We start from the raw sequence: 23,907 nt of genomic DNA on the forward strand, positions 1-23,907 counted from the left end.
CAGCAACAATTCATGATGGGTGGCCGTGGGGATTTAGAGAAGAGACCATGACATGCTGAGGAGAGTGAATGTTTAATTGCACTGAACTTACTGTGGCATCAGAGTGTCTGACTGCTCTGCCCAGTGACTCTTCGCCCTGCCTTCCCTGAGACTATCTCAGTGAAGGCAGCTGTGAATCAGCACGGAAAGCCACATCCTCTGCTCTCTACTTAGTTTTCATTCAGCCAATGCTCCCAGTGACGTCAGTGGGAGTGTTGCCTGAGCAGAGGCGATGCGTTGAGGGGGGAAATATGGGTCACATGCCCTTCCGGATTTCTGCCAGGGTTTTTTTTTTTTCTTTTTTTTTGGGTGGGGGGGAGTGGGTTCAAAATTGTGCCCCCTCCCGCTCTCAACCATTACATGTCACCTCTGTGCCTGAGCAAGGACAGGAGGGTTTGACCTGTAGATTTCCAGCAGGATGGTTTGTACAAGTACTCACTGCATCCCCGAGGGCAGGTAGATGATAGTGGACAGGCTGCTGTTAACAGGTAGATAAGAGTGTGGTAGAATCCTGGGCACAATGGCGTTAATCCGAGTTGGGTAACACAACATATGTAAGGGCAGGGGAGGGATGTCTCCTCTAGCAGAGATAAAGGCCCCATCTTGGGGACCTAATTAACACTCAGTCACCTTTCTGACGTATCTCTAGGAAGGAGTGGGGGGTAGGGAAAACAACCAAAAAATGCCCCTTGAGCAAAGGAAATTCAGCAGACAGTGGCCGCTGGGTGTCCCTCTCTATTTCGAGTTGCCTTCTGATGATCTATCTCTGCCAAGCCATGATTCATTGCTGGCTCTGTTTGGGGTGAGGCCTTTTATCTAAACCTTAGAGAAGCTCATTCATCCCACCCTCATCAAGATCCGTCTTTTCCTGCTGTGGGTAGGTGTTGGGAGGCACTGTGACATTTCCACCAAGAGAGGAGGTTCCTTGGTTCCAGAAACCTTCAGAAAAATGAGGGAGACAAAGATATGGAGCCCAATGTAATCTGTGTTAGGATTTGCTAGAACCCCAAGCACCACCGTATTTAAACCCTGGACAGATCATTAAGACTCTCAGACCATGCTCCAAAGGGGACTCTATTCTTCATCTATCCCAGTTTCTGGGAGTACATGTAGGTTTTGTTTCCCTTTTCCCCTGCCCACGCTAGTGTTGTCCTTTCATCTATTATGGCAGGAATTCTTTAGTAAACAGGTAGGCCCTGAATCATGTCCTGAAGCTGGGAGAAGGTGTTTCTTGCTATTGTTGCTACCTTGGCATTCCAGGGATATTCTTGGCTTTACTGAGAACTGAGGAGGCTCAGGACCTCCTAGCGTGGTGCCCTGAATCAGACACAGAGTACACCCTGACATATAATACACCTTCTGAAGGTTTATTCTTGAGATGTCTTTGGAGTGTCACTAGTAAGTCTCATGTGCCTAACAACCTATCAAAAAGGGAATTCTGTCTGTTGCTCACTATCATCCCATGATGTTATGAGCCCATATACACTCACAGACATGTGTCCACTATTAACTCTTCACTAACAACAACACATTATGTGCCAGATCCTTAGAGGTACTATCTATCAGTGTAGATGCGTTGACGTCCACAGAGCTATGCCAGTTTCCACCAGGAGACAATCTGGCTCTACATGTCCAAAGAACTTTTGATTCTAAAGGATCCTCAATCACTTTATACACCATAAATAAAGCAATCATTACACCAGTGATTGACATGCAGCCACTTCTGAGGCAGGGCAGGATAGCTACTGAACAGGGCACAAGAACATAACAAAATTGTTTAGGACAGGAAGTGAAGCCGACTGTATCCAATTGAAATTGCAGGGTGAATGCTGGGAAATAGATACACCTGGAAGCTTGTGCTAATGTCCCCACTTCTGCAAAAAGTGCCATGGGATCGTTAATGACATACATTACTATTTAATATTTGTACTACAGCAGTGCCATGACTAGGGCTCCGTTCTGCTAGGCACTGTGCAAATACATAGTAAGATGCAATGTCTGCCCTGGAGGGCTTACAGTGTAAATAGACAAGACAAACACAGGGTGGGAGATGAGGTGCCGAATGGGGCAAGCCTTTTTTGGCACACAAGGACTGACAAAATCACCGCCTGAGGAGCGATGATTGCAGATGTATGTACCTCACCAACAATTAAAATCAGAGAAGGCAGAACAGAGAAAGAAAGAAAGAGAGGACAATGGCACCTACCCCCTAATAACTTTCTATTTAGCTATTCCTGTTGACTTAGTTTGCTTTGAGGAGCAGTCCCCTCAGCATAAAAAGAATCCTGCCAGCAGTGAAAATAAACCATACAAATTAAAATTCACCCAGAAAAAGATAGACATTCTGTGCAGAAATAAGTGACAGCAGAACTGGCCGGGCATGAATTACAACCTCAGTTGGCAGAAAAACAGGGAGCAGGGCATCAATCAAAAGTAGAGGAACCGTGCCCCTTGGATTTGAGCCTTCTGACACGACTAGTGCCCGAGACCCAGCTAGGCGTGCAGCCTCTCTGCCAGTAATGCATGCCCATTGAATAAAGCTTATATCTGTGGGCTAATGGCTTGAAATTGCTCACAGTTTTAATAAAAGCTTTGGGGAAGAAAAAGAAAATAATAGTCATTTAGATAAATGATAGGACTGTGAGCAGGACAAAGGCATTTTAATATGGATGTGTCGCCATCAATGGTGGCATGTGTTCTCCACTGTAATTAGACATTTCTATGAAGGCAACACAAAGCCAGCTGTTTGGCCTGTTGTGTGGGCCTCACTTCTCAGAGTCCCAATCGCTAGGCCTGGGCGTAAAAAAACACAATAACCCAAAGAAAGGGGTTCATATTTGAAATATGAAAACACACAAACATACACACCGCAAAATGTACTGCCAGAGTGACAGACTGGCAATTATACAATGAGCTGATTATGTAGCATTAGTAATAAGGGATTTAAGGGCTAGACCGCTGCCAGATGGGCCAGGTACAGACAGTTATGACGCATCTGTTGTACAGTTGAATGAACCAGGTCCATTCAGGTAGAACACATCTGCTGCTAAATGTACCAGGTACACGGTGAGGGAACACCCTAATTTTGCTAGTGAATGTACCAGGTAAGTTTGTGCAGAACACACCAGCTGTGCTGAATGTACAGTCCTGGCCCTTTAAAATCCCTCACCGCCCGCAGTAGGTTTCCACCCTGCAGCCTGAATTCCATTGACTAGCACTGAATTCCTATAGAGAAGATGTCTCCTCCCCCCAGGACAGGTAGAATTTTAAATTGATACCAGGTGTGTTCGGGTATGATGCACCTTGGATATAGCCCATTTGGGGCCAGATGCTCAGCTGGTGTATTGGCAGTTACCCTGATTTACACCAGCTGAGGGCCTTGCCCCCTCCATGCTTCTGAATGTCCTAGATACAACCAGGTAGAACAAGCCTGCTATGTGCCAAGTATGTCTGCGTAATAATGACTTAACTATATTTCTGTGTATAGTAGGGATACCCAGGTAGAATATATCTATTGTCCCACTGAATGTGCAAGGTACTTCCAGGCAGAATGTCTCTGTTGCAGTGCTGTTGATTATGCCAGGCATGTCTAGGCAGAACCCACTTTCTGTGCTGCTGAACATCCCAGGTCCATCCTGGTAGAAGGTGCCACCTAGGCTGCCGGGCATATCTGGTTCCTCCTAACATATCACTGATTTCATTGCAGCATTGGTGGTAGCAGAAATACCACAGATTTGGTGACTGAAGGTCCAGCAGGGAAAGGGTTAAAATACTTTCAACAAACTTGCATTATAAGAAGAGGTTTGCTGATCTCAAAATACAGGCATTAAATTAAAATAATTCTTTCTTAAGATGCCTTGTAGAAATAAGTGGCCAGGCTCTGATCTCACCCTGTTTTTACACTGGTGTAACTCCACTGTCGTCAGTGGAGTGACTCCTGAGTGTCACTAGTTTAAGAGAAATCAGAATCAGGCCCCACTTTTTTGTTTTTGCTAGTGCTGAATACTAAAGGAAGTGTGTAATTAGTATCACAGAGCGTAATTAGTAATGCTGTGAATGTATCACCCCTGCAATTATCTTTAGTGAGGACCAGAGGGAAGCAAAGGAGATTTGGTACAGTAGGGAGATGATTCGCTCTCTGTGGTGGGGCGGTTCCCCACCCCCATGCCAGATTGGGCTACAACAGGTCACAGCAGCTGCACAAGGTGGCAGCCAATCAGGGAGGGCCTGTTAGAGAGCCAATCAGTGCCAGTATTACAGCCAGCCAACCAGGGCTAGGCTAGGCCCTATATAGTGGTGAGTCCCAGGCCCATCTCACCCTCTTTCTCATAAAATACAGGGCATGTACTTTGAAAGGAACATATAATGGATAATAATGGTCCTTGCCAGTAGGTTGGATGGATGATAATCATACATGCCGTATCAGAAAGACCATGGGACCTCTTCTCTCCATCTTTCTTTTTGTGCATTTCACATGAGGCATGCAGCTAGTTTATCCTCATTAGGAAATAGGATGATAGGATAAAGGTTGCCACTTCTGGGAATTTATATTTTGGAGAAATCTTTCCTTCCTTTCCAAAATATAAATTCCCAGAAGTGCAACACATTGAGATGACACAAAGTTAGGGGGAGTGCCATTATTTTGGAGGATAGAATGAAAATTCAGAGGGGCCTCCATAAATTGGAGAACTGGGCTATAGACAACAAAATAAAAAGTCAATGAAGACAAACGTAAGGTGCTACACTTAGAGAAGAAAAACCCAATGCACAAATACGGAATGGGGGAAAACTGGTGTTACAGCAGCACTGCTGAGAAGGATCTGGGAGTTGTAGTGGATCACAACCTCAACATGAGTCAGCAATGGGATGCTGCTGCAAAAAAAGAAATGGAATTTTAGATTACATTAACAGGCATAGCATGCAAGTCATGGGAGGTGATAGTACCTCTCTACTTGACATTGGTTAGGCCTCAGCTGGAGTACTGTCCAATTTTGGTTACTAATATATAGAAAGGATGTTGAAAACTGGAAAGGATCCAGAGGCAAGCAACTAAGATGATCAAAGGGATGGAATGCAAGCCATATGAGCAAAGGCTGAATGAACTGGGTATGTTTAGTTTGGAAAAGAGGAGATTAAGAGGGTATATGATAGTGGCCTTCAGATACTCGAAAGGCTGCCATAAAAAGATGGAGAAAAGTTGTTGTTCTCTTTTGCCACAGAGGGCAGGATAAGAGGCAACTACAGCATAGCAGATTTAGATTAAATCTCAGGAAAAACTTCCTAAACTGGGAGAACAGTAGGACAATGGAACAGACTGGCTTAGGGAGGTTGTGGAATCCTCTTTACTGAACGTTTTCGAAAGGAGACTAGAGAGCCATCAGTCTGGGATGGTTTAGGCACAACAAATCCTGCATCTTGGCAGGGGGTTAGACTGGATGACCCTTGTGATCCCTTCTAACCCTACAGTTCTATGATTCTAAGTCATCACACAATGATGTGATATCATGTCATGAGGACCTCTGATGGGACATAAAACTGAGGTCCTGGCTACTTGTGATCCTTCAAGAATCCATGGCATTTTTGAAAGAGTACAGATGTGAGCCTCAGTGTCAAGCACAAATTACATTCTGCTTATCTGAAGTTCTCCATTCAATTCCATGGTGATACACCAGGGCTTAATATGTCCCATTGTTCTGAATTCTTTTAGTATAAGTGACAGCTCAATGTAACAGAAAAGAAAAAGGGCGATAGTGTGAGGAATTCTTGTTAGCAATGGGAACCTGGAGACGAGTATACTTCTTTAACAGACAGAGTTAACTGACCTGTCAAAGTAACCCACTGAAAAGCAGGTTTGACTGATTTTTGTACCTGGCTTGCTACATGCTGATGAACAGTTTCCAAGACTGTCTTGTCACAGGAGATCCTACTCCAAAACATGACAATGAATGCACAATAGGCGGAGTTACACAAATTATGCTGGGTGACTGACAACACAATGCCACTGCAAGTGAAGCTAGCTGATCAAGAGTTAAAAGGTCCCAGGGGTGATGTGCATGGGGCATGTGGGTGATTCATGTGTAGCTGCCTGGTCGTGTATCTCTGCTAGTATTCTAGCAGTTAGACAAACTAGGGAACACATTTACTGTTCCCTTTCAGCCTTTTTATAACTCTTCTTGCTTCACTTACTTTCTTTCTCTCTCTCTCTCTCAAGGTGGTCATCAAGGAGAAAAACTCCAGCCAGACACTTATTGTAGTTTGAAGACTGACTGCCCTGTTTTTTTCTTTAAAACAAGAATGAAAAAACCCCATATATTTCATGTTCTGAAACATTGGTCCACTGGCAGTTAGAAAGGGAATGAATGGAAAGTTGGAATGGGGGATTCTCCTTAGCACAAGGAGACAGTACTGCATAGCTCTTAAAGAGGCAATGTCTTAGCTGGCAGGGAACATAGCCCTCTACTGGTGACATTAAACTATGCCATGCTATTCAATGATCACTTGAAATTCTTTCATCTGCAGATAGATCCCTGTGTCGAATCTCTGACTCCATTAAGTCGTTACATTTCTGCTTAAGAGTGACAAATAGAAGCCAAATTTCAGTTCTCAAGTTCAACCCTCCATCACTGATAATTCTTAAAAATTGCATTGGATTTTTTCCCTAAAAGACGTACTCTAGTTCAAGCAAGAATTATTTCAGGGAAGTTCTATAACCCGTGTTATGCAAGAATCAGCCAGACTAAAGGATCACAGAGGTCCTTTAGAATCTATAAATCTAGGAATCTCTTAATTATAGTTTGATATTTAACTGAAATAGCTGGCTTTATCTACGTGGGAAAGTTTTTTACCAGTTATATTGCTATAACTATACTCATATAGTTATATTGGTGTAATTCCCATGTGGATACTGTTCTGGTATACAAGTAGATTTTTTAAAAAAAAATTAATTTAAATCCCTTCCCAAGAGGCACAAGCTAAATGGAAAAAAAGGTCCCCTTCTACTGGAATAAGCATCCCCATGCAGGGGGATTATACCTGTGTAATTCACACCTAAGCTCATACTGAAAAAAACTTCCCCATGTATACAAGGCATAACTGGATTAAGAAGAAGGGAATCTATTCTTCCCTGGGGTGGGCTGGGGGGTGACTTTTGTTCCCGAGACACAAATTGGTATGAAGGTTCTAGACAGCAGGGAGAGTGGGCTTTTAAAGGAACACAGATCCAGGCTCACAAATAAGAGGCTACGGGTGTGCCACACCAGGACCCTATCCCAGGCTGCCAACAAGTAGGGTTAGAGGGGACTTTGGCTTATAAGAATGGAAGGTGTGTCCCTCATTTGCTATATTTTAAGATGAAATAGCCTTGTCTAGCTTAACCCCTAGCCTAGATAGGAGCAGATGTGTGCTAAAGTTTGTTTAGTCATTTTTCTCTTTGCTTTTGAATTCTTTAGATAAAACAACTTGTTTTTCAAAGGGACCTGATGGTTTTCTGCAGAATTCAAACTGTCCTCTGTTTTTGTGGAGAGAGAACCCAAGCGGGTGGCCTCCCACTAAGGTGCCTGAAAAGTTAAGAGCATCTGTGGACTTAGGCACCTACTCTTGTTCTGGTCTAGGGGGACCAGGACTGTGGAATCCACTCAAAGGAAGGGTGACTTGCAACAGGTGAAAGTGGGCAGTTCACCAGAGGGCAGCCAAGAGATCAAGGGGAAGCAAGTATCACAGAAGCCTTAAAGGTCACACCAAGGTACATGCCTCAACTGACCTTCCTTCCCCAGTATGTCAGACACCGTTCCCCCTGCTTCATATCCCTCCTCAAAACTCACCACTTTTCTCTACCATTCTGCTACTAACCTGCCTCCCTTTTATTGCCCCTATGGAAAAGTCCTATAGGATTAATAGAGGATTACAACTTCCTAGTAGGATTTTTAAAACAATCCTATACAATTTTTTTAGCAAGGGCTATACAAGTCTCCACTCCATTTGGCAGGTTCTTAAAAGTACTTTCTATGGAACTCTTTCTTAATTTCTATAGAATTCTGCTGCTTTCATCCCTGTGAAGTCCTATAGAGCGTCCCCACAGAAGGTACTTCTGCAACCACTATGATAAGTTTATAAAATAAAGAATGGAAAAGGGCAAAGGCAGCTGGCATTTCATTACATAATTAGTTGCTTTTTTCATTATTTGATTCACTAGGGGGCATTCTGAGCTAATAATGTATCAGTGCCTCAACGAAGGCTTAGAGTGTGCCGTGTTCTCAGTGGTAGTCATCTTTCAAATGAGATGTATTGGGCGGAGATGCTAGCCCCATGTGACCGTGAGAGATTCCATGGCAATCTCTGCAAAGGTAGCTATATTAACCCCAGAGTCCTGGCCAAATTCCAATTCGGTAGTTACTTGTTCCCTGGCAGTTCAACTGGAAAGTTGTTTTCGACTGCCCAGTCTAAACTGTGGTATTGTACTGTTGAACAATTGCCATGTTCTGCCCCAGAGGTAGCTGCATTTCGGTGGCAGGTGAAGTGATCCCATCAAATAGGGCTGGAATTTGGTCTAGACACCCTTTGGTTCATTAGAGATGGTATGACAGGGCCACTGAGCTACTGGAGTCCCCCATGCTGATGTATCCAGAATTTCTTCTTGGGGCTCCAAGGTAGTGTACACTGGCGGGCCTGCTGCACTACCTTTCAAGAGGGTGCATGCCCCTTCCCATAATGCTTGGGGCAGGGGGGAAGAGCGAGAGGGAGAGAGAGAAGCAGGGACCTTGCCTCATCTCTCCTTTAGGTATCTATTGTATAAGTGCAAACATTGCTTTTTCCTCCCTCCCTCCCCCCATCAGGATTCTAGACAGCTTCTAGACAACACAGTGGCACAAGAAGTTCCTTGCATCCTTCCCCCACTTGTACATGGCTGGCCAAAGTCTCACCCACAGGCCTAGATCGGGGTGGCCAAACTTTTTGGCCCAAGGGCCACATCTGGTTATGGAAATTGTATGGTGGCCCATGAATGCTCACAAAATTGAGGTTAGGGTGCAGGAGGGGGTGAGGGCTCTAGGGTTGGGCCAGAAATTAGGAGTTCAGGGTGCAGGAGAGGGCTTTGGGCTGGGGCAGGGGGTTGGCATGGGAGAGGGTCAGGGATGCAGGCTCCGGGCGGTGCTTACCTCAAGCAGCTCTTGGAAGCAGCAGGATGTCCCCCCTCTGGCTCCTATGTGGAGGTATGGCCAGGCATTCTGCGTGGTGCTCTGTCTGTCTGCATGCGCCACCCCTGCAGCTCCCATTAGCCGCAGTTCCCAGACAATGGAAACTGCGGGGGTGGCACTTAGGGCAGGGGCAGCACGCAGAGCCCCCTGGCTACCCCTAAACATAGGAGCTGGAAGGGCGACATGTCGCTGCATCCGGGAGCCTCAGCATGCACGCTCGGAGTGGCCTCCTACCCCACTCCCCGGCTGGAGCACGGGAGTAGGGCAAACCCCAGACCCCACTCCCCAGCGGGAGCTCGAGAGCCGGATTAAACAGGCTCGAAGGCCGGATATGGCCCTCAGGCCGTAGTTTGCCCACCCCTGGGCTACATCCTGCACTTGGGTCTGCCCAGATGTATCAGCAGTGAGCCCACAGTTTTCAAATGAATTTAAGCCTGTAACAGTTGCACAGATGATACAGAATGACAGGTGATAACCGTGTAGGTTATTCATTATTTATTATTATTAGGGGGAGAAGGATGACAGATAGTTAGTTCTCTTTTCCTTGTTAATTTCCACACTGCTATGGCTCTCAGATGTCTGAGCCTTTCAGTGGAGAGTTTTTGGCTGCACTCCCTGCTGATTGTTGATCTAATTAGCTTCTGAACCCCATCCTGGCCACAGGAATGTCGGCTCAGCTGGAGAAGCCAGGAGCTTGAAGAGCTGGAGATAATGATGACTGCCACATTGTCACTGAAAGCGGGAACTCCCAGGTGTTGTTAGGAGCACTGGAGTTTAGTCTGGCTCCGCTCCCTTCAGACAGGGCATTCCTGAAGGAGGATTCAGTTGTCTTTATCTGGACAAAGAAGCTTTTCTCTTTGTGACAAAAGCAACATCTGCCACAGCATGTCTTATTAAGGGCACAGCTTCCAGTCAAAGACAAGCATTTGAGAATAGGGGTTATCATGGTGCTATATGCACTACCTGGAAACCAGAATGGCTGAGGATTTATTTGATCTAAAATGGACAAGAACTCGCTCATTCTCTCATTACCTGTTGTCAGTAACTCAGCCTGGGGTTGCAGGTTGGAGGAGGAATACCTTTAAACTCAGAATCCTGGTGCTGTTTCTGATAAATTACTATCTACCCTGTGCAATTTGTACACACACTAACAGATAAACACGTATGGCTTCAAAAATCCAGGCTGCTTTGGGTGTTTTTTGCATAGTTCACATTACAGCCATCTTCAGATCAACAATATTTAGGAAAACGCAAGGAAATGCTCTCTGCTCCAACAACTAAAGCAGCCTATCCAGAAAAAGAAACACTTCTCCCTCAGATTGTCAAGACAAGACAAAAGTCACATAAGCATAAGTTCATTCTTTTAGTGTGTGTGATCTGCATTATTAAGAGAGCTAGGTAAATAGTATTTGCCTAATGCACAATGCAGCATAATTGACCTCTTCTCTCTTTTCCATAACATTGTGAACTAGCTCTGTTATTTGCAAGTCTATTTGGAAATATAAAAAGTACATCACAAGTGAATGAATGGCACCTTCATGCCTTCTCCCACGCTGTTTTCTGAGTAGGAAAAACTCCCTGCAAAAATACACACAGCCATTACCTTCTCCTTCTTCATACTCCTCCTTAAGACTCACCTCTGCTGACAGCTATAAATAACCACTGGCTGACAATAGCTAGGCAAGTAGTGAGCTGAGACCACTGCTTAGCAGAGGAGAACTCAATCACTTTATTGTTACCTCATTACTCCCCTAACCCTTATTTGTCTCAGCCAGCTGTTGCATCTTGTCATACCTAGATGGTAAGCTCTTTAGAGCAAGGATTGTCTTTCCAACTAACATGGCTGCTACTCTGAAACCTGTCACTGTGTTCCTGTACAGCATGCAGCACAACGGAGCTGAGAGTGGTGCCCTGAGGCTCTATGGAAGCACTAATCAATAATAATAATTAGTAACAAAGCCATAACAAGTAGCAATACATGATATGAATGGATCATTCACTAATTATCCATTGTTGGTCTTAAAGCTTCATAACTTAAAGCTTCATAAGTCACTCTAGCATTCCTGGGTAGAATATGTGTTCCACAGCTCAGACATGAATTTGAGACCAGCTTCACTAAATCAAAACAGCTTGAAAATGACTCTGACCAAAGCCCTAGTGCTGCGAAAGAGGGGAGTTTAGTGGGCTACCGATTGTTGTAATCAACAATTAATATTAGAATAATTTGTAGCCCACTAACCCCCCCACCCCTTCTTTTTGTCCTTTGAGTGCAAAGGTGTTAATGGGCCATTCCACGTTGAATGGTCCTTTAGAATATTAAACTACTTGTGCTAAATAATCCGTTCCACCTTGTATTTAGCTGTGATGCTCCCAGTACCTTTCTCAGACCTGAAGAAGAGCTCTGAGTCCCTTGAAAGCTTGTCTCTCTTTCCAACAGAAGTTGGTACAATAAAAGATATAACCTCACCCACCTTCTCTCTCTAATGTATATTATTAACACTGAAAGAACTTTAAACATCTAATTCACTTGTCACTACTTATGCCATTTCCTTGTTGATATGAAGGTGATGAGAGTGGTTTAAAGAATCTGAATAGATTAGAATGCTCAGCAAGGACAATGAAACTAGGCTGGTCAGTTTCACTTTGAGGTTCTTGTGGACTAGAACAATCTAATTGTATTTAGGTTCCCAAAAGTGTAGGGGAATGTTTAATTTTTGTAAAAAATAAATTGTTTTCACAGGAATTAAAATATTTTTTAAAACCGCCAAAACATTTCTATTCATAATGCCTTCGTCAACCCCCTTTTTCTCCTAAATGTAGGTCCTAAATTTCTCAGCAGTAGGTTGCCTTGTCAGAGAGGGTTCTATCTAAAGCCAACTCCATGGTCCCACAGCAATGATAATGAACAATCGGTAAGGTGTGGATTGCCACCATTCAGCTAACACAATCTGGAAGATTTCTGCAGACAGTTTAAAGAGTGAATGTGAATTGAGCAAAGCAGCATTGTTTGTCAGGGAGGAAAACAGCCTGTCAATTTCTCTGTCTGCTGGGAAGAACTAATCTGAAAGACCCCTGCTAGCATCTTTCAGTGCTGGGCAAAAGCCAGGCAGACGATGCACCTTCTGTTTGGCCTTTCCTCCCTCCAGCCAGTTGGTTTGGCATTTTTTGTGTTCTGTTAAACTCTGTCCCTGTACCTGCCTACAGGAGAAAATTCAACAGCCTCAGATTTTTCTCTCTGCCAACCCTCACCCCTCCTCACCCTAACCCTCTAAAATCCCTCCCCTTCTCTCAGCTGTTTGGGGGAAAAAATCTGATTGCAAACATTTTTTTAAGTCAGGAAAATAGTATAATTTTGATTTTAAGTGAAACCGGACAATGAAGGGACCCAGGAGGCTTTATGGTCTGTCTGCGCAGGATCCATCTCTCTCTCTCTCATGGGCCCGGGTCTGAGGGAGGGTTTAAAGGAACCCTAGTGCTCTCACAGACAGAATAAAGGGGTATCTCCTCCCTGACTGACCTGACAGTACAGAGGGTAGCTCAGTTATTGATTGCACTATACCAAGTTCTTTGTTCAAATGGTGTTATATGTCAAAGTGTTACATGTTAATGGGAAGCGGTTGCCAAGGCATTGCAGAAATGACCCATGTTTGCATCAGGAAGAGGCCTGGGCAGAAGGAGATAGGATAACATGGGGTTTAGCTGGGATAAGGCATTCCTGGGGATGGGTATTCAAGAGAGGAGATGTTCAGAGCCCCCATTACACAACTTAGAAGCAATGCTGTGACTGCAGGCCTTGCCCTCAAATCCCTGATTGGTTAGTAGGTGGGCAGAGAGGAGAAACTGGCATCTGCACCCTCCTCCTTGAGCCTTGGCTGTCTAGAAGCTTGGCAGAAAATGCAGTCCTTACTTCCTGCTACCAGTTCTCCTCCAAATAGAGGAAGGGGTTGCCTTTCAAGAAAGCTCTGTGAGGGATGTAGGAAAGTGCATGGGCTGCTGCTGCAGGGACATGGCAGGCCAAGAGTCTGAGCCCCAGGCTGGGGGCAGACTCACAGAGCAGTCTAAGTGGGTGGTCCGTCCGATTCTGCACCACATGTAAGAATTAGCCACTGCCCAAAGGGACTGAGGTGCCTTAATCTCAAACCAAGGAGCCCCAGCAGGAGGGCAGGTCAAGATGGCTTTTGACTGAGGGAGCTAGAGTTACTTTTAGGCATCTGGGATTTATATTTTACTCCCACTGTCTGATTGCTTTTTGCAATGACACTGAGATTCTGTACATGCTAATAAAGGCACTGGGATAGATCTCTGTGTTAGCGATTACAGGGTAAATTCCTTCCTCCACAATGGATTGTAAGAGTTTGGAACAACCTAGCAGAAAGGAGAGTCTCCACCCCATACATGCCAGGATGACAAATTGTTCACTCTTCTAGAGCAAACCAAAATAAAGAAACGGTGCAGGCATGATTGTATTCAGTGATCACTTGAGTCCTATTGTCAGGGATTTAAATCTTTTGCAAGTCCATGATTGTGAGACGATTATGATTGCCTCCCACTCCTTTCTAGTGGCTGGAAACTTGAGAGCAGCTATTGGGGATATTACTCAATTAGGAAGCTTGGCCAAGTATTAAAAGAACACTGATTTTATTACAAGAGCAATAGAGGTTCTGTAAGCACTCCAATTGATCTAACCTTTTTATTCTAAGCATGATTTAGGGCCTGTTGTGTGCTGAGTCTGATCCATTTTTGCAGCGGGATTTGGTCCAGATTTTCCTCTGTGTCTGAACACTCCTTTTGGAGCACAGTTTGTAATGGACTAAGCAGTAGCCACCCATAGCTCAACTGGTTCTTGTCATTGTGCTACTCCAGTGTTCTGTGTATACTGTTGCTAGTTATGTTGTCAGGGATTCACAGTGTCTGGGCTATGACTTGGCCTTGGTATAGTCTCCTGAGAGTAAGCCCTTTAGTAGGCATTTGCTTTGACACTGAGCATCCTTTTCAAAACAAGGTCGGTTTTAATAGTTAACTGGAATACAGCAACTGGAAATCTTTAGCTTAGCACAAGAAAGGTAATCTTCAGTCACATCTAAAAAGGTTCAAAGACAAAAATCTTCATTAAACTGGTGTTAGAGTTGGTGAAGTATCGGCCACACTTGTGACCAGAAGAGAATCTGGAGCTTGATTCCCACTTCGTTATGAAAGGGAGAGGGCTACTGGCAGCACATGCTCGGCAAGGCACCTTTTCCTGTTGAATGCTCTCTACGTTAAGGTCCAAAATAGCCTATATTATTTGGCCTTCCAGACATGTCTCCAAGCTCATCTGTTTAAGTGGTCATTAATGGAGGGTTAAGGCAGCTGAGTGAGATTTCTGACTAGTGGAATCAGACCAGTACAGGTTTTAAGTCGAACTGGCTGGGAATTTTCCATCATTTCTTTTTCCTGATGGAAAGTGCCCTTTTTGCAAAATCAAAAGTTTTCCATAAAAAAACTTCAACTTGGACAGAAATTTTCTATTTTCAGTCAGGAAAATCTAAATAACAGCTCCCCAGCTGCACACCTGGAAGGCTCTTGTTAATGTCACTTTCTCTGCAATAAAGTTGTGAGGCATAATTTTCTCTGGGAAAAAGTGAAATTGAAAAATTCTTCTAGGCAGGCAGCTGGCAAGCCAAAAAATTCCATTTTGGTTCTCTTGAAATGGCATTTGAACTGGAAATTCTGGAAATTTTTCTGGGAATCCCTTCTTGTGATAAATAACATGTTTTTGAATTTTTTTTCACAATATGGGATGACATTGTTTTCAAATGTGTGAAGTTTTTCACAGGAAGCGATTTCCATTTTCTGGACAGCTCTAGTTTTAACTCTAGTTTAGTATTGGTCAAATGGCTGATATGTCATGATGTTTGTTAGGCTTTATCTACGCTACCCAGTTTTGTTGCCAAAAGTTAGTTTTAGTGGACAAAACAGTGGAGTCGTACACACTGAAATGCTCCTCCCACCAATGTACCTTCCCTGCTACGCCAACAAAATCAAATCACCTCGATGAGGGGCATAGAGCAAGGGGTAGGTGGGATCTCACAGGATCATTATGGGCATTTGCACATCTCCCATTGGAATCTTACTATCTGGGAAGAAAGTCCCAGTGTGCAGCTTTCTATACAGTCCAGTGTTCCTAAAGATGCATGCATCATGAATCTTCCCTGACCAACTCACAACGATGTCAGTGAAATAACCCTGGTGATCCACCAGCGCCTTCAAGATCATGGAGCAGCAGTTCTTTTGGTTGATGTGCTCTGTTGCAAGATGATCTGAGGCCCAAATTGGGACAAGCATGCCATATATCACCCTGTTGCCATTAGGGAATCCCATTGCCGCAAAGCCTCGAGTATTTCCTGCACATTACCCAGAGTCCCAGTCCTTAATACCAGGGGGTGATTAATGGCCCAACACATTTGCATCACCGCAGCCCCCACGGTCGACTTTCTGGATTTGCCAGCTTCCACACAGCAATTGCCACTCCCTTTTCCACTGTGAGGGCAGCTCTCTTTCTGGTGTCCTTGTGCCACAGGGCAGGGGAGAGTGCCGTACCCAGTTCCAGTAAGGTGGCTTTGTGCATCTGAAAGTTCTGCAGCCACTGCTCATTATCCTATACATGCATTGCAGTGCAATCCCACCACTCAGTGCTTGTTTCCCAAGCCCAGTACTGATGGTCCACCATGTGCAGCTGTTCTGTGAATGGCAGCAGCAATCTTGAATTGTTTCTTTCCATTGCACACAGCAGGACAGGCACCACAGATTCCCAGCAGGGCCAGCTGTGTTATGTTCATAATGCTCATCACCAAACTGATCAGTAGTTCAGGATCCATTCTTTCAGGCACAGTTGGTAGGCACACAGTTTACAGGGGCTGTACAAAAACAGTGCAAAATGAAGTCAGAAGCCCTTGGAATGATGGGACGGAAAGAACTTCATCATGAGACAGTGAGTATGCCCCCATGATGCACTGTGATCCGTTCCCAGATCTCCCAGTAGCAGAGGGTGGTGAATTGCACAGTGGGATAGCTACCCATGATGCAGCGCGGTCTCTGTCAGTGCAAAAGCACAGACTGTGGACGAACTCCACCGGCACAAGGAGTGTTGTATGGATGTGCACAACTGATGTAATTAAAGCAGCTTATGATCGTCAATGTTACTTAAGTCAACTGAACTCTAGTGTAGATATGGGCTTAGGGCGTGAAGAGTTTGAAATGCTGCTGCTATGGATGGTTCATGTTTTGTAACTCCTTTGTTACTGAGTTTTTAAATGTATATCAAGAGTGCCCAGAGCTTTAGATGTGCACTCTTTTGTGCTGAGTTTGTATAAGACTGATATCATAGAATCAGAGACTATGAGGGTTGGAAGGGACCTCAGGAGGTCATCTAGTCCAACCCTCTGCTCAAAGCAAGACTGATCCCCAATTTTTGCCCCCCGATCCCTAAATGGCCCACGCAAGGATTGAACTCCCAACCCTGGGTTTACCAGGCCCATGCTCAAACCACTGAGCTATCCCTCCCCCCCGATATCTAAGTAAATAAAAGAAAACAAATGGAAAATATGATTGAAATCCCTGAATTTTAACTTTAATTTTTAAAAAAATATATTTTAATCTGAAAATCTTTTAAAAATCTGAGACAATGTAGGCTCGTTCCTCATTCCATTAACTACAAGAGAGATGGAACTGACACAGAAAATTGGAGCTCCAGCCCTGCCTACCAAGGAACTGCCTGGAATTCAATTTATTTTCTGCTCCTGAAATTCTGCATAGCAGTAGCCATTTAGAATCTTGTGGACGTGTTGTTTATCTCTGTCCTCCACAGCATTCATTCAGCAGGCAGCCTGCAAAATGCCAGCATGCTATGGGCTAAGATGACTAGAAAATGTGAGTTTTTCCCTTGTCAGATTTACTGGGGATGAATAGTTGTTCTCTTTAAGAAGAGAGCCAAACTTTATGTTGCTCCAAGATGAATCACCTCCATCATGCTGTGATCCTCTGAGAGCCATAGGGCTTTGTTTATAGACAAATTACTTTGACTGTTAAGTCTGATAGTTCTCCAACACTGATATTGGCAAGCAAGGACAGAAACTTGATCATATTTTCAGTTCATGATCAATAAAAGTATTCCATATAAATTCAAAATGCCTTCTGAATGGTAAGCTCTCTCCACAGGCCAAAATACAATGCAATATTTGTTGCAAAAGTAATTATGAATATCAGAAACACAGAGATGATATACACCTGCCTGGGAGAACAGGCAAACAGCTACACAGTTAAACAGAGAAGAGGAACACTTTATTCAACAAAAGAAAAGGAGTACTTGTGGCACCTTAGAGACTAACCAATTTATTTGAGCGTAAGCTTTTGTGAGCTACAGCTCATTTCATCGGATGCGTAAAAGTGGAAAATGCAGTGAGGATGTTTTTATACACATAGACCATAAAAAAATGGGTGTTTATCACTTCAAAAAGTTTTCAAGAGTCAATTAACTGTTCCATTGTGGGTGCACTGATGCAGGTATGCGGCTTTCTGCAGTAAATGATGGTGTCCAGCAGTTTAAGGTCAGGATAAGGAAAGAAAGAAAAATGAAATAAAGGAAGCACAGCCAGTGATTGAAGCACAGGACTGGGATTCAGGAGATCTAATTTCTACTCCCAACTCAGCTGCTGACTTGATGTTTGAATATGGGCAAGTCATTTCACTTCTATTGGCTTCCATTTCCACATTTGTTAATGGGGGAGAAGAGTACTTCACAGGGATGTTGTGATTATTTGTACAAGCACGCTAGGATCATTGAATGGGAGTCATCCTAGAAATGCAGAGTATTAGTAGTAATAGTAAAATTAAGTAGAGCGGTAGAATGATGATTTTCATAACCAATAATCAGATGATCAGTTTTTGCCATAGTATACAGAGAAACAATCAATTAAACAGATAAAATAAAACAGTACAAAGCAATAGTCACAAAACATGTTCATGTATTCCCAACAAATCCTAGTGGCCACACTACAAGTAGCAGTGGGTGAGAAGGACTCTGAGGAATTAGCATATGATGAAAATTGTTTACTGGCTTGAGTAAGTTGCCTCCTGGCCACCTGACAATCAGTTCAAGGTTCCCACACTTCTCATTCCACTTGTATTCTGTAAGGGATTGTGCGATCTAGTTGACCCAGGCCTGGTCTATGTTTAAAAACTAGACCAACCTAGCTAGTCGCAGAGGGTCGTGAAAATTTTTGCACTCTGAATGCGATAGGTAGGGCAACGTAACCGCTGGTGTAAATGCAGTTAGGTCAACAGAAGAATTCTTCTGTCGATTTAGCTACTACCTCTCAGAGAGGGGGATGACCCACACCAATGGAAAAACCCCTTCTGTCGCTGTAGGAAGTGTCGTAGCTGTGCTGCGCAGCTATCGTGTAGACATACCCTCAGAGTCCAGGGGACCAGTTAAATTCACCCATCCACCACAGCGAGCAATCATAGGAGAGAGGGGGCACAAACCAAGCAGATTTGTTCCTCAGATTAGCTATCTTAATAAAACATTGTCCCTCTGGATCTTTGCTCCCTTTAGTGGCTGAGAAGGGTCATTAATCTTGTAGGTTCTATTGTTAAAACCCGAGGATAAATTTATTATGCCACCTGACTTTGAAGTGTACCAGGTACTAAAGGTTTACCTACCTGAAATTACAGTGATCTCTAATGCTAAGAAGGATGGTGCAATTATCAAGTGGTTTTCTGCTTGCAGTGTCTATTGATGGGTTTTGGTCTGTCTTTCTGTCTGTCTGTCTTGTTGAGGGACTGGACTATGAGTCAGGAGATCTGGTTTCAAGTCACAGCTCTGCCACAGCCTTCTTGTGTGAGTGTAAGCAAGTCACTTAACCTCTCTGGGCCTCAGTTTCTCATCTGTAAAGTGGGGATAGTAACAGAACTGGTTAGAAAATGTTCTCTTTTCTGTGGAAAATGTCAATGGAAAATGGAAAAAATATGGTTTTTGTTGAAATCTACCATTGGAAATTTTGACTTTTTGGCAAAAAATCAAAGCCTAAAAATTTCAGCCAAATAAATAAATCTGAAAAACAAAATTTCTCAGCTGAAAACATTTGGGTTAAAACTACATATTTTGATTTGGAACTCTTGTCTCGGTGCCTGATGGGCATTGTAGTTTGGGTGCCTCATCCTCATTCTCCTCTATGGGCTGGGCTCCTGGCTGGACTATATCTCCCATGGTGCCTCACAATGGTCTTGAGGTGGCACAGCAGTGAAAGGCTCTGGCAGAGGGGAGATACTGGGGAAAGGCTTTGGTAGCTCCCCACTATTGGAGCATTTCCCCCACTTTCTTTCACTGCTGTGTGTAGCTACCCACTACAGTCTGGATGCAACATCCCTTTCACTGTGGCATGTAGCTAAACATACCCTATATGCCACCACAAATGGTCTGCAATGTAGATATATTTTAAAGTGTTACCACCTTTGCTACATTGTGGGCAAACACGTTTATTTGCTCCAGTTTTGTGTTTAGAAATGACACTGCAATCTCTGTGGTCCGTTTTCTCATTAATGTCTTCCAGCAGTCCCACTATATTTGTCGATGTATAAGTTGGTGCTTCCTTAGGCCATGTCTACACGAGCAAGCTTACAGCTGTACATCGGTACCGATGCAGCTGTGCTGCTGTAAGATCACTCATGTAGCCATTCGCTGCCAACAGGAGAGAGCTTTCCAGTCGGCATCATAAAACCACGAGTGGCGGAAGCTATATCAACACGTGAAATTCTCCCATGACATAGCGCTGTGCACCATACCACTTGTACCGGAGAAACTTATGGTACTCAGAGGGGTGTTTTTTCACACCCCTAAGTTTTACTGACATAAGTGGTAGTGTAGACATGGCCTAAGGAAGCACCAACTTCTACAGTGACTTTTCCCATCAGTGCTGTTGATGAAGGTGGCAATGAGGCTTTTGTGGTGGAGGGAATATAAATCCAGCTATTTGAGTTTGGATTTTCCACCATTAGATTTATTAGCCAACCCGAGTGATCTACAAGGTTTGGAGCAAACGATTTCCAAAGAAAATGTCCCTCTAAAATTTTAAAAGGAGTGAGAAGCCGCACACACACGCATGCACACGTATTTTACAGTTGGATGAATCTTTTGACCTTTTACTAGAAGCAACACTGGTTCTCTGCCACTCATCTCTTTATCTCTGATGCTGTTCACTCTCTGGTTTTTCAACTAAAAGTTCTTTAAGCCGAGCTCAAGGCTTTTCCCTTTATGTTTATTTCCTGGTACTTTCCCAAAGTCTCATTCACTCCTTATCTGTCAAGATGAGTTCCTTCTATCTTTCATTTGACTGTTGAATCCTGTCTGAGATAACAGCCTCTGCCATTACACTGATACTGCGTGGGACAGCTATAGCGTGTGTGTTCAGTTTGGAGTAAGCACACTAGCTATATACTGCTTTGGGCATTAATGTAAGCTGGAATTGGGAATCCTCTTCACTTTTCCAGTTGCTGCAATGTTCCTCTCTGTCATTGCCAGATTGTTCTCTTACGGGCATTTTCACGTGTTCTGGACATTTCCATCAAGAAGTTCACGTTTTTTCGTGCAATGTTGTGCAGTTTGAGGCTGAATTTAGCACAGGCTTGTGGTGACCTGAGATGTGCACCAAGGATCTTTGAAATGGCATGAGTCGTGGATCCCCGTATGAGAGAAGGGCACTTCCTGTCTTTGCTGTCACAGGCACATGGGGCATGATTCTCTAGTGCCATGGTCATGCTTCTGAGTTAGTAGCATATTGCTTTCATCTTGCTCAGGTATAAATGATTGCACAAGGTTCAAGGCAGTGGATCTGTCTTATATAGGTATTTATATGGCTCGCATCACCATAGCTGAGCACAGGCATCACTGGATTTTATTCTCACTACACATCTATGAAGTAGACAGGTATTATCCCCATTTTACAGATAGGGAATTGAGCCACCAGACAGATTAACTGAATTGGGCAGGGTCACTCAGGGAGTTTGTGGCCAAGTTGGGAACTTAACCGAGGTCACCTGAGTCTAAATCCATTGAGACCCAATAGACTACCCCAAGGAGAGCCAGGCCCATAGTCTCCTCGCTATGGCAGAACTTTTATCACCTTTAATGACGATGGTAAGGTTAATTAGGATACAATGGTTGTATTGGGTAGGGTTGTCTGTGCTCCTCCTGCATTTGGTAATTCCTCTTCCTGTGTTTCACGAACTGGTTTTGTTGTTCATGAGTGACTCCTGAAGTAGGTCCACTGGTCTGATACCCCACCTTGGTCAGGCCTTGAAGTGTCAATAATTACTGAGGCCCTGCCAGTACCTTCCTACACCCCCTTTACTCAATTTTCATATGATGGCTGATTACACAGAGTCACCCCTGTTATCAGTCTAGGCAGGAACCGACTGGAATCTCTACAATCAGGCCATTAGCATTTCAGTTCCAGGAGCTCTCACTATAAACGTTAGACAATTTTCTTATTATAAGTCAACATATTGTATCTGAGTCAATTTTCTGTGTGTGTGTGTGTGTGAGAACTAGAGTTGATCAGTGAACTAGAGTTTGAGCTGAAAGTTACACAACAACCTTTCCATTACTAAGGCAGTTGTGAGCTACCTGTCCTCACACTTTCCTATATTTTCCTATCTCTGAGCTCAAACCACGATCCATGATCCATTTCTTTCAGTAACCCTTTAAGAGAGTCCAACTCATCTCTCAGGGATTCTTGATTTTCCTGGCTGACTCCATCCTGCGTTGGTCTCTGATCTAATTATCATATATCGCTAACTTATGTAGGCATAATATCTTGTGTTGTCATATGTATCACATCATGTGTTATATTTTCATCTCTTCGTTAATCCCACGCCTCCATTTATTAAATCTAATTTTATACTTAGATCCTTCCCTGCCTTTCTTGACAATGAATGACTATTTTAAGAACACCTTTTAGGCCTGAAGATTTGAAACCTCATTTTTTCTTCTTTTTTTTTTAAAAGCTTCTGATAATTTTTGGCATTTTGTCATATTTTGTAACCATCAAGTGTATCTAAGGCTGATAAACTAATTATCTCTTGCCCTTCTCTGTCTAACATAAAAGGATTAAATTTATCACATGCAGTTCTAGTTGGCATTAAACATAGACACGTTCCCTTTTGAGGAGAAAGATAGAAATCAGTGGCTTTTATTAAAGGGTTTTCTCTGCACATTAGAATCTTCCCTTAATTTTAGAAGTGCTGTTAGTAATTTTGCTTATTTTCTATTCATTTAAAATGGTTTCATATTCTTCAGAAGAAGATTGACTTATATTAAGGCCCAGTTTTATAACACTCACTCGCATGAGTAATCAATCCCCAGTGAATTCAGCGGGGCTATTATTATACGACAATATTAGAGCGGTGTGGAGAAAGGTAATTACATCTAATGGAGGATTTCAATAATTCAAAATTTGGTTTAGTTTGGTTTAACTCTCCACAGCAAGAAAAGCCTTCAGGTCCTGGCTGGCTTCCCCACAGCTGCAGAAGCCCTGGGGTCTGATGCCACAGGGGGATCTGCATATTGGATGGTAGGGGAGCCGCAGGCCCTGGAAGCCTGGGCTTCCCAGGAGCCCACCAGGCAGGCAGCAGCACAGCTAGGGGGGTGCTAGTAGGAAACTAGGCAGAAAACTGCCTGGCAGGTAGGATTTGAAAACTGCCTGGCTTCTGAATGTTTCAATTTTGACAAATTGGCAAATTCCAATGAAAAACTGTTTCATCAGAACCTTTCCAACCAGCTCTAAACATTACAGATGTGCATGGCCCTACAAAGTCAAATGGATACATGCGTCCTGCCCCGAGGAGCTTACATACTTAGGGCCTGATCCTGCAAATGCTTTCAGCCAAATGCAGTGCTTACTACTGTGGGTACTCTCGTTAGCTTTAAACACTGTTCTCAGGAGTAAGTCTTGGCAAGATCCAGTGGTTAATTGTAACTACTTAAGAAAGGATCATAGAATCAGAGAAACATAGGGCTACAAGGGACTTCCAGAGGGCATCTAATCTGTCTCCCCATGCTGACCTAGACCATCCCTGCCAGGTGTTTGTTTAACATGTTCTTTAAAACCTCCAGTGAAGCAGATTCCACAACTCCTAAGTCATTTGATCCTTCAGCCCTTGGTTTTCATAGAATCACCACTGAAATGTTCTAAAGGTTCATGTTACTTAATAGATGTGCATGTTGCTGCTTATGAACTACAGGTGGGCCCAAGTCACAGCAGATAGCTCCAGATTTGGATTCTGAATTTTCCAAAGAGAAAAGGGTGGTTTGGGGCCCTTTACAGAGAGACCAGCCATCAATGATATTGTAAAGCAATTCGGATCTCTATACTGAGTCTCACCCAGAAATGGCACTTCAAGCAGCACTGTGCCCTCTCACACCATGCTGGGGTACTAATTCGGTACTTTTAAGGAAGAGCTCTACCTCCTGAATCAAACCCTCGGCACTTTTGGCATCACCTTATTTTCCCTTGGAGGTCTCAAAACCCTGCTCCGCTTCTGAGGTCTGAAGACATTACAACCAGAGGGGGTCGGACTGCAGGGCGATGGGAAAATGACCATCATGCAATACACATCTAAGGCAAATCAGCAAGTTATCAAC

The sequence above is a fragment of the Lepidochelys olivacea genome, assembly GCF_965140295.1.
Source record: "Lepidochelys olivacea isolate rLepOli2 genome assembly, chromosome: 3".
NCBI classification, from domain to species: domain Eukaryota; kingdom Metazoa; phylum Chordata; order Testudines; family Cheloniidae; genus Lepidochelys; species Lepidochelys olivacea.